Source organism: Chenopodium album, chromosome 8, assembly GCF_948465745.1.
Source record: "Chenopodium album chromosome 8, dcCheAlbu1.1, whole genome shotgun sequence".
NCBI classification, from domain to species: Eukaryota; Viridiplantae; Streptophyta; class Magnoliopsida; order Caryophyllales; family Amaranthaceae; genus Chenopodium; species Chenopodium album.
The window spans coordinates 39,343,120-39,355,207 of record NC_137841.1 but is presented as its reverse complement, the minus strand read 5'-3'; the positions used below and the strand labels follow the sequence as shown (position 1 = coordinate 39,355,207).

The 12,088-nt window shown below is 40.3% G+C and overlaps 1 non-coding gene across 1 annotated transcript; it reads right to left on the bottom strand.

Annotated features, from left to right (window-relative positions):
* Nucleotides 1-11,541: 11,541 nt before the first annotated feature.
* LOC145557028 (small nucleolar RNA R71) lies at nt 11,542-11,649 on the bottom strand. Its single transcript, XR_014092110.1, has one exon. It is a non-coding gene; the product is annotated as a small nucleolar RNA R71 (small nucleolar RNA).
* Between the last annotated feature and the right edge of the window lie 439 nt (nt 11,650-12,088).

The following is a 12,088-nucleotide window of genomic DNA, read 5'->3' as shown; positions in this document are numbered from 1 at the left end:
TCTCAAATGATTCAACCAATAAAAGAGAAGTTAAAATCGGGTTAACACTTACCGAACAAGAAAGAACCGATTTAATTAACTTGCTTAAAGAATTTATCGATGTATTCGCTTGGTCATATGAAGATATTCCACACATTAATAGAGAAATAGATCAACAAACCATACCGCTAATTCCAAGATTGAAACCTATAAAACAAAAGTTACGTCGAATGAAACCCGACGTAGCTCTTAAAATAAAAGAAGAAGTTCAAAAACAAATAACTGCAGGTTTTATCAAGGTATCCAAATACCCTGAATAGGTCGCCAACGTTGTCCCAGTTCCTAAAAAGGATGGAAGGGTAAGAATGTGTGTTGACTATCGAGATCTAAATAAGGCAAGTCAAAAGGACGACTTCCCTTTACCACAAATCGATGTTGTGGGGGATAACACAACAAATCATGCACTTCTCTCGTTCATGGATGGATACGCGGTCTATAATAAGATTCTCATGGCGGAAGAAGATATGAAATAAACAACCTTCATAACACCATGGGGTACTTACTGCTGGTAATGCCATTCTGGTTGAAAAACGCGGGTGCTACTTACCAACGAGCAGCAATTGCCTTGCTCCATGACATGATGCATAAAAAAGTTGAAGTATATGTGGATGATATGATTGTGAAATCAAAAGATCACCCAGGACATCAAATAGCCTTGAGAAAATTCTTCGAAAGGCTGAGAAAATACAACATGAAGCTGAATCCATCTAAGTTCGCTTTTGGAGTCACCTCAGGCAAACTTTTGGGTTATGTCATAAGCTCTAGAGGAATAGAAATAGACCCAACCAAGATCAAGGCAATAATGTCAATGCCACCGCCCAAAACCGAGTAGCAAATTCGAGGATTTATTGGCCGGTTGCAATACATAAGAAGGTTCATATAAAAATTGACAACAATATGTGAACTAATCTTCAAAAAGCTTAAAAAGAATGTACCAGTAATATGGGATGGCGAGTGTCAAAAGCCTTTGAAAAGATCAAAGCCTATCTCGCAAATCCTCCCGTATTAGCACCTGCACTTCCGAGAATACCTCTTATTTTGTAATCAACAGTCACCAAAGAGACAATGGGAGCTATATTAGCACAAGAAGTAGAAGGCAAAGAAAATGCGATCTACTATCTAAGCAAAAAGATGCTCGAGTATGAAGCACGCTATACACCACTTGAGAAATTGTGCCTCGCTTTGGTGTGGGCCACAACCAAGTTAAGACATTACATGCTCGTGCATACAGTCTTTGTAGTTTCCCGATTAGATCCACTCAAGTATTTATTCGAGAAATCTACACTTAATGGGCGCATATCAAGATGGATAGTCAACTTTTCCCATTTCGATGTAAGGTTCATGCCACAAAAAGCTATCAAAGGATCTGTGGTTTCGGATTGTCTAGTAGACTTTCCAATAGAAGACTCGACGCCAATACACGATAATGAATTTCCAAACGAAGACCTAATGGTCACCGAGGACGATACTTGGACCTTATACTTCGACGGAGCCTCAAACCAAAAGGGATGTGGAGTTGGAGTATTACTAGTATCACCCAAAAAAGAGCATGTTCCAATCTCCATAAAGCTTGATTTCGACGTTACCAACAACGCTGCAGAATATGAAGCATGCGTGGTAGGCCTCGAAATAGCTTTTGGCATTGGGAGTGAAAAAATTACGGATATTCGGAGACTCTTCATTGATCATCAATCAAATCTCTAAAAGATGGAAAGTAAGGAGCGAAAGCTTAGCCCCTTACCAAACTTATTTGGAAACCCTCACTAATCAGTTAGAAAAGGTGTAATACACATATCTACCTAGAAAAGAAAATCAATTTGCTGATGCCTTGGCAAGACTAGCCTCAATGGTTAGGATTCCTATGGAAAATCAAGCAAATGCCTCTAACTATAGAAAAAAGGCATAAGCCGGCTTATATTCAAGCTATAGAAGATGATGAAGTGATCCAAGAAGAACCGTGGTATACTGATATACTCAACTTTGTCACCAAAGGAGAATACCCTCACCATGCTGACAAAAGAGCAAAACGAGCATTAAGACTCTTGGCTTCCCAATACGTACTCATAGATAACGAGTTACATAAAAGTATACCTAAGGGTTGAGCTCTCTTATGTGTAGGAAAAAAGGATAATGAAAGAGCAATGAGGATAGTCCACAAAGGAATTTGTAGAACTAACGTAAATGGCAAAATGCTAGTCCAAAAGATAATGCGAGAAGGGTACTATTGGACTACAATGAATAGGGATTTCCATCAATACGTAAAAAGATGCCCTAAGTGCCAAATCTACATAATTTACAACATGTTCCTGCATCTTTACTCTACACCTACACTTCGCCATGGCCATTCTCTACATGGGGATTTGACATCATCGGCAAAATCACTCCCCCAGAAACAGGAGGTCAAGAATACATTTTAGTGGCAATTGATTACTTAACAAAGTGGGTCGAAGCACAATCATACGCTAAACTCACTGCAAAACATGTAGCACTCTTTATCGAAAGAAATATTGTTTGTCGATATGGAGTCCCACATGAAATGATAAGTGATAATGGAACTCATTTTCAAGCCGAGTGTGAAGAATTGTTACAAAAATATGGTATTCAATATCATCTTCTTCTCCTTATAGACCTTAGGCAAATGGAGCAGTCGAAGCAGCTAAAAAAAATTTAAAGACTATCATCGAGAAAAAGACGGAAAATTACAAGGATTGGCCTGACAAACTCCACTTTGCACGTCAATAGGAAATACACCATTTTCTTTGGTTTATGGGATGGATGTCGTACAACCTGTAGAGCTAGAGATTCCATCTCTACGCATCGCATTAGAAAGCAAAATGGATGAAGTTGAATGGACTAGGGCGAGATATGAGGAGCTAAACCTACTTGATGAAAAACGACTAGAAGCTTTATATCATACTCAATGCTATCAAACTCGTATGGCTAGACATTTCAATAAGAAGGTCAAGACAAAAAAATCAAAGTAAGAGATTTGGTGTTAAAAGCATTAAAGAGGAATGTTTTAGATCCAAGGGGAAAATTCAGACCTAATTGGTCTGGACCCTACATTGTCAAAACGATCCTGTCAGGAGGTGCAGTAAAATAAACTGACATGGATGGCAATGAGTTCTCGAACATGACAAACCTTGACCAACTTAAAAAATACTACCCATAATCACTTGAGTAGGACACTAAAGAGAGCTATTTTTGGCCTGATTCCTTAAGAAAGGATACGTAGGCAACCCTTTACGAGTGCTGCCACTTTTTTTTTTCAAACCCCGCATCCCAGACTTAATAAAAAATTCAACAGAAGATCGAAGAAACGTCGGCGTCATTGAAAAAATTCTGGCGCCAGCCGATGAACCTTAGCGCTAGACGACAACCCCTGTCGCCTGACGCTAGACTGTCGCAGCTGGCGCTAGTCGCAAAATCGCAGCGCCAATTTTCTGTACAGTATTTGGGAATACTTCGGTGTTTTTCGGAAAATTTTCGACTTCCGTACTCGAAAAAATTTCTGGAAAATTAAATTTTTGGCTTTCATTGCTTTAATAAATTAAATTTAAAGGAGATAATTTAATTTAAAAAGCAGAAATTTCATTTATAAAATAAACTAACAATTACATTATTAATGGAATTTAAATAAAGCTTAAATAAATTAAACTTTGAATTTAAAACTAAGTCTAATAATTGATAGTTAAGCAATGCTTTTAATCTTTTTTCTCTTTCTTTTCCCTCTTCCAATTTTATCTGCGTCTTCTTCCTCATCCATAACTTTAGCTAGTTGGCATCCTTTAGAATACCTACATTCAATTTTAGAGTAAATAGTCTCCCCCTTATCTAGGACCCCATATTTCTTTTCTACCCAAGCCTTCTTCTCTATAGTGTCAGCTTTCCTTTTTCCTTTATCCTTCGCAGAGCTTTTCTTCTTAGGCATTGTAGGTGTTTTGAACTCAACTCTTTCACCCAAGCGTTCCTTAACAGGAATCACTTTATCACCTAGACGACTCTTCACATTAGTTTTACTCTGATTTTTCTTCATGTCCTTTGAAGGTTTTTCAGAAGCCACTTCTTCACATCATTGGGCAAGGAGGGAGGAACCTTTTGGCTAATCACTTCCCATAAAGGTCTAGCGCTCCAATAAGTATCAAATTTGTCTACTTCTTGAGAGACAAGAAATTCATAGGGACGACGAAGATACCCAGAAGGAATTGTTTGAAGTAGGCCGTACTGTCTTTTTACCCTACAGGGATAATAAAAAGTCATTCAGGACAAGCTTGAAAGATGGCAGAAAGGTTTCTTGTTGACACCAACCATCTTTTCTATTTTCCAACAAGGGATGACCCATTTGATGGCAAAATTGCAAGACCCAAAGACCTTCATCCATTCGTGGCGCCCCATCTTAGAGAAGCGTTTCTTCCTTCTCACAAAGCAGTTTGGAGTGTACTTCTCAATATTGTCTCGAGGACTAATTAATTCTAGTCTTTCCATTAGCCACATCTGTAAAGAAATTCAATGCAAATAAATTAATATTACTATACAAAAATATGTTTTTGATATCTGTAATCAAAAATATTATTTTTCTACCTATAATGAAATTGGAGAGCCCCGAAAAGGCGCTTTTGGATTCTTCTTTAATTCGTCAAGACTAAGCATAGTCTCTCCAACTATTAATGGCATTGGATTTCTCCTAGATTCAATCTGCTCCAAAAAAGTTGATATAATCGCTTGACCCTCATTAGTTTTACCACTAGTGAGAAGATATTGATTAAGCATGCAAATAAGAATCGCCCGTCTTCTATAAACATTAAAGGACTCAGAATAAGGTCTATCAAAATAATGGCAAGCACATTCTTTCAAATTAACTATGCTACCATCTACTATTTTCGTTAGATCTTTGTCTTTTAAATTAAAGAAGCGCTCAAAATCCTTATAATAATATTCATTTACTCTAGGGATTACTACAAGATCTAATGCAGGGAAACCTAAGATAGCACCGAATTCTTCCGGCAAAGGGCTAATTTCATCATACCCTAATCTAAAACAATGTGTGTCCACATCCCAATATTCTAGGGCGGTATAAATAAAGTCTACATCAAGATCTACCCCTTTGACACCATAAATACCCCCCCCCCATATGAAAAACATCTAACTCTTTTCTCTCCTTAGCAGTAAGAGACTGACACCATTCATGAGTGATGTTGGTAAAACTTTTAGAGACTAGAGACATGATTATTATTTTTTCAAAATCTAAGAATATATTTAATCTCCTTAAATTATGAAGAAAATGGGCGGGGCAAGGGGCTATTTATACACAAAATCGGCGCAGTTTTAATTCGGAAAGAATTCTGAGTCAGCGCTCAGTAGCGCCAGACGCCAAACATTGGCGCCTGGCGCTAAACAAAAACGCGTGGCGCTAGGTGGCGCTAACGTGTCTTATTATACGAGCTTTCCAAAAACCGCGTTTTTTGGCCTGATTCGAGTCTGACCAATGACTTTACGATCTTTTATTCCTTTTTTATACTTTTTTTCTAAATTAATATAACTATTATATTAATTTATTTTTGTTCTATTTAGACTTAACTTTATGTTTTTATAAATCCAATTTTTACTTTTATTTTTTCATTTTTTATTTTGGGGGATAAAGTCGGATACCCTCCATCAATAATAAAAATGACGGAATTTTTGCGCAAAATTAATTTTCACAATTCTTTGCACACACAAACATGCACATAAAAAAATGATAAAATGATAAATAATAAATAAATACTAAATAAAGTCATAGTAGCATGTATATACAAGCATGTCTAAATAAAGAGTCCAAATAAAGGCAAAGTTCTATACAATGTCAAAATAAATAAAAAAAGCATAGGAATAAACTACGGCGCCAGGGGACGTACACCCATCATCTCATAAAACTGCACCGTACGAGGAGTAACCTCTCCACTAGCTCCAGCTCCGGTCTTCTCAGGAGGCGAAAACTCTGCACAGGACCCGTCCAACCAAGATCAGCCTGAGGCTGAGGCTGCGGGGGCTGCTGCGATGAAGAGCCGACCTCGTACATCCCACCACCTCTAAGAGCCGAGGTAGCCTCTCCCTGGCCTATTGGCGCAGCATGTGCACCCAACGATGAAGAGCCTGATCCCTCCACCGCCTCGGTGCGGGCAGCCTCCGAACGACCACCCCGACCGCTAGAACCAGTACCGCGACATCTCGAGCTAGACCTCGCCGGCTCCCTACGCACCTCAGGTCTCGTACGGGTACGAGAAGGAATGGGTTGACCCTGCAAAAGAAACTAAAATCAGTAACAAGCAAAATAGAAGCAGTAATGTAAAAATAAGAAAGGAAACTACCTCCCGAACGGCGTCGTCGTGACGACATGTAGCCACGTTCCTCATTCGAACGAGCTGGCTCCAGAAGGCATCTATAAACCGTGTCATCGTCGTGACCACCTCGCGCGATAACTATCAAGAAAATAAAGTTAGTAAATATGCATAACATATATGGACAAAAGTTGCAAATAATTAAGCTTACCCGAGTCTGGTAGCGAGGAATCGACCACTCCACGAAGAGATCACCCTCAGGAGCTGGAAGAATCATCTCCTCTATCGACCCGTATGTCCCCTGATAATAAATGGACATACGAGGTGGCACGAACTCAGTAGGACCAGCCTGACAAAAGCAAATCAATGTCAATAAAATGTTACTTGGGGGCTACTTAACGAAAGGTAAAAACTGAAAATCATACCGCCACCTCCTCCACCACTACAGAGACCGGAGGTAACAACGGTAGTATCTCCTCCTTATAGCACTGCCCAGGGATCGTATAAGATCGCCAAGGAGTACCAGCCTCTCTTACATGCTCACTAACCTTGCGGAGTTGAATATGTGACGCGGTGGAGGAGTAGGAATGACAAAGGTGTCTGAGGAATGCTGAATAGCAACCCTCTCTTTAAGATACGCGATCGCTCCATATGTCCCCAAGAAATAGGGTCGCTCAGCAGTATACTGCGTGGCTAGCGCAGGGACAACCAAGCCGACCAACGGCCGGTACAACACGTTAGGCTCCTGCAAAGAACGCCTATTAGATAAGAATCTATCGAGGTAATGCAAAGTATCCAAATATGTAAAGAACCATACCGAGATGATCCATTCTCGGACGTAAGAAGTTGACATCCCAGCACGGCGACTTCCCCAGGAAGCACTCACTGGAAACCTGCGCGGAGACGGTCTCGTCGGCCAACCGAGGGAAAGTACTCGTAGAACCAGATCTACAAAAGGCAAAAATTATCAACAAGTGCTAATCAAATCTTAGAGCTAAACTTTAATGGGAAATAAAGTATACCTCTACGACCCTCCAAAAGCCAGAAAAAGCGACGTTCCCCGTGAAGGACTGGTGTCGACACGAGTCTCGTAACGCTCGGATGAAGTCAGCATAGGCCAAGCTGGCCCAGTCATAAGTCCAGATCAAGTGTAGATCACGGACTGCAGGAAGGTAGTAAAGCAGTACTCTACTACCCTTGTCAGGGGAGAACGTCCCTGATAGCAAGATAAGTACAAAGATGCACACCCGCTGCTCTCGGGTGGTCGCATCATCATCAAAATCCGCTGCTAGAGTCGAACGGTGAATCCCCTTTGAACTGAACTAGGTCGACTCTACCTCAGCACGAGCCCGAACAGCGATCGAACCCAAAAACTCCTTGAGCTCGGGAGAAAACACGTTGGTCTCGTTGTCAAACAACAGCGCAACAGAGCTAAACTCCAGTCCCATAATGAGAATGAAGTCGGTCGGGGTGACCATCATCTCACCCTAAGGAAAGTGGAAAGTGTTGGCGGTGTCCCAAAAGAACTCCACTAAAGCACGAACCACATGGTGACCCCCGCTAGAGGAAATCATGGCCTCTGAGGTCTTGCAAAGCGCAGCCAGTCCGCAAGACTCCTAGAGAAGTCTCGCCTCTCCGTCATTGTCAATGTACATCTTGTACAGGTCGCCCAAAGTATCGCAACCTGAACCATGGCAACGAATCCTACCAACCGTGATCCCCCGTCGCACCCTCTCAGAAATGTGGTGAATGGGAGAGAAGTACAGAGTCCGCTCATCCCACTCAGGGAGTCGGCCGAGAGAAGTAGACGGGTCGGTGTCGTCCTCTACAGGTTCGTGCTCCCGTTGAACGTCTCGGGACCGTGAACCCGAACCTCGCTGTCTAGCCATGCTACATTTTGCGAAATTATCATAAATTAAGGTTCTATAGTATCTAAGGTTCGCCTAGCCGCATGATACTATGTTCGCTAAAAATAGAGTACGTAGTACTAAAACAGAGCATAAATTCAAATTGAGCATATACGACATTTTTCAAGCATTCAAACAATTTCTTGCAATACTATAGTAATTATTGTGACAAATTGGACAAGAATTGCTAGCAAAAACGTCAAGAACAAGCCACATTGTCTTCCTGACCTTAAGAGGTCCAACAATGGTGATTCGTTAGTTTCTTTACCAAATTGAGTCAAACAAGTCTCAAATTACTTCCAAGGCAATATATAAACATAATCAAGAAATTTCCAGCCATAAAATTTGATAAACAAAGATAATTAAGCAATTGAAGTTTCGAATTTTTAAGAAATTTGTGAACAAACATGTGCGAAATTGATTAAAACTAGGGTGAGTTTGAAGAAAACTTACATAGATCGGGAAAATGGATGGAATAAGATTTAATTTACAACAAATTTGAGCAAATTCGGTTGAGAAATGAGCAAGAACGAGCCAATTAAAGTTCTGAGCGAATTCTCGAGCAAAGGACGAGCAGCAGCAGCGGAAATGAAGAAGAGAAGGGTATTTATGGAAAACCTGACTCTAGCGCTAATCGACAAGCCTTGGCGCCAGTAAATAAGGGTTAGCGCTTGGCGCAAGTGCCAGCGTCTGGCGCTACAGCCAAATATGCGGCGCTATCATTATATCAGCGGCGACAGATTGTCTAGCCACTCAGTGCGATTGTTCCAACCTCTTGCAATATATTTTGGGTTCCTGGGTACGCCAGTTAGCCCCTCTAAGCAATTTGACATGATTTTCGTAATTGGCAAAGTGATCGACCTGATGAATGATCGTTTCACTTAGCTTAAAGCACCTAAGCATTGGTTCATCGCAAGGCACCGAAATACAGGTTCAAAATTCAGCAAAAGGCACCGACATACAGGTTCAAAATTTAGCAAAAGGCACCGAGATACAGGTTTAAAAGCAGCAAAAGCACTGATGAGTGGCATTTATGCCACTCTTTTATCCTTTTTCTCTAAGGATTCTCCTCTAATTTCCACTTGTTTGACCCTTTTTCTAAGCATTTTTACTTAGTTTTTCTTCCTCTTTTCTTTTCTCCATTATCTTCCATTTTCTTAGTCTTCTCTTTTTGTTTTTATTGTGATTTCCATGCTTATGCTTTGTAGGAACCATCGGGGTTTTCAAGCGGAGGAAGCTAAGCTCAAGGGAAGCTGAAGGAAGCAAGATTCAGAAGAGGTTCGGCCGAACCTCCTGAAGGTGTGGCCGAACCTGCTTAGTGGTTCGGCCGAACGTCGAGGAAGGGACAAGAAGCAATTTGGCAATTTTGCAGGAGTGGTCGAACCACAGAAGTTCGACCAGACCAGGATCAGGGAGGTTCGATCGAACCTACCCATGGTTCGGCCTAACTTGCCCTGTAGTCCGGCCGAACCTTCCCATTGTTCGGTCAGACCTTTCCTTTTTTCAGGTGGCTCTGTACGGACTATATAAGTCACATCTTAGAACGTTTTGAAGTAATTTTGGATTACCATAGTTTTAATTTGGAGAACATTAGCCTAATATAGAGAGAGAAAATAGATTGTTATTCAAGCTTCCTTTATTGTATTCAACTTTGCTAAGGTTTTAATCTTCCTTCAATCAAGCAAGAATCCAAGTTTGAATCTTTCATTAATCCCTTCTTTAGTAATCTCTTCTCCTTTCCTTTAGTATTATTTTATTTTTTTTATTGTTACTTATTCTTGTTAATCTTACTAGCTTATCTAGTTGTTATTGATTTCATTGATTTTAATCATGTTTTATTTTGAGTTTCTTGAGTTTATTTCTAGTTTTGATATTATGTTTAATCTCCCTTCACTAGGCTAAACTTTTATCTAGGGGAAGGGGGTGGAAGATATGATTTGATATTGGATGAATGATGATAGTTGGATTGAACTTATGCCATACATTGATGAAAGACATGATTTTTATTAGCTTGGAAGTATTGTTGCATGCTATTTGATGTTTTCTAGTTTAAATGCATGAAAGTGATTTGAACTAGACTAGGATCACCTCTATTTTAATGATTGCATGAGAATGAGTTATTAAAGTGGAGTTTTTATGGATTGTGCTTTTTTATTTTCTTGATTTGATTGTAACTAATAGGATGCATGAGAATGATCCTTACTAGTGTAGACCTCTTTCATTGATTTGCCTATACTATTGCATGAGAATGAATTGTTTAGGTAGAATCTCGTGTTCTTTGGCATATGTTTCATGATAATCACCATTATTCTCCTCTTTCTAATCATATTGGACACCCCCTGTAACCCTAGCGTCATTTTCTATTGATTTTAATCATCATTTTCTTGCTTACTTGTAGTGTTAGTGTTCTACTCAACAAAACCAACAAAAACAATCCCCTTTTCACTCTTGCATTTGTGATATTTGATGTTGAATTAGCGTGCTTCCCTAGTGGTTCGACCCTTTACTTGCCACTAACTAGTTTAGTGTAGGTTTAGGTATTATAAATGATTAATTTGGTTAGGGTAGTAGCTTAACGACCTATCTATCCGCGATCAAATTTTGGCGCCGTTGCCGGGGAAGCAGCTTGTTTAGCGTCTATTATTGCTTTTGTTAGAGTCATTTTGCTTTCTTTTCTTTTTGTTTTTTTTTTGTTTAATCATCCGTGTCATTGCTAATTGTTTGATTAGCTTTGGTGAATGCTTAGGAGGTCTCAAGGAGCACCCTCACATCAAATTGACCACGAAATCAACCGAACCTTGAGACAAGTCCCTAGGCTTTATCAAGACGAGGGAAGAGGTTTTGGTGATATAGTTGATAGTGAGAGTGATACTTACTCTTCAAGTTCACCACGCGAATCAATGGCGGGACAAGAGAATGATGTTTTGTTTCGTGAGTTCGGAAAGGAGGATTATGAGCTCACGGGAGGGATTTTGCTACCCATCATGGAAACCAACTTCTCAATCCATCCACAATATTGTCAAATGGTCCAATCGGAGCAATTTTTCGGAAGTGCAAGTGAGGACCCTATTGAACATTTGGACAGATTCCTTGAATTTTGCGCAATAATGCAAACCAATGAAGTGAGTCAAGACTACATTCGTATGCACCTTTTCCGGCAATCTCTAACCGGACGAGAAAAGAAATGGCTAAAGCAAGTAAAGCCTGACACTCTCACAACATGGAGGGAGGTGATAAAGGCGTTCTTGAAGCGCTTTATCTCCGAAGAGAAGACCGCCGAAATGAGAAGGAAAATTGCATCATTTGAGCAAGAGGCCGATGAAAGTCTTGGTGAAGCATGGGAGAGATGCAAAGAGTTGGTGCAAGCATGTCCCCACCGTGAGTACAATCAAGGGTTGCTCATGCGGTTTTTCTACGACGGATTGGAGCCCATGTCAAGAGCCAATTTGGATGCGGGGGCGGGTGGTCAATTAATCAAGATCCCTCAAAATCAAGTTGAAGCCACAATAGAAGAGGTAGCAAAGAATTACTCTTGGGGGGGGGGGGCGAAGAAGAAACGCTCCAAAGAGAGGTGGTGTAGACACCCATTTGTGTCTCCCCAAAACCAAACCCAGTAATGAGTACCTTTCACGTCGAATCATAATCGAATGAAACGAAAGTGTGGAAAGGTCTAGTGTTGCGGAAAGTTTTATTTCTTTTCTTTTCTTTCCTCTCTATTTTTGAAAACTTTATTTTGAGAAAACAGCCAATCCAGTTTGGTTGGTCCATGATATTGGTCCAATATTGGTGTAGTTGGATGGGGTTTTCAAAGACCTTTCCAACGAT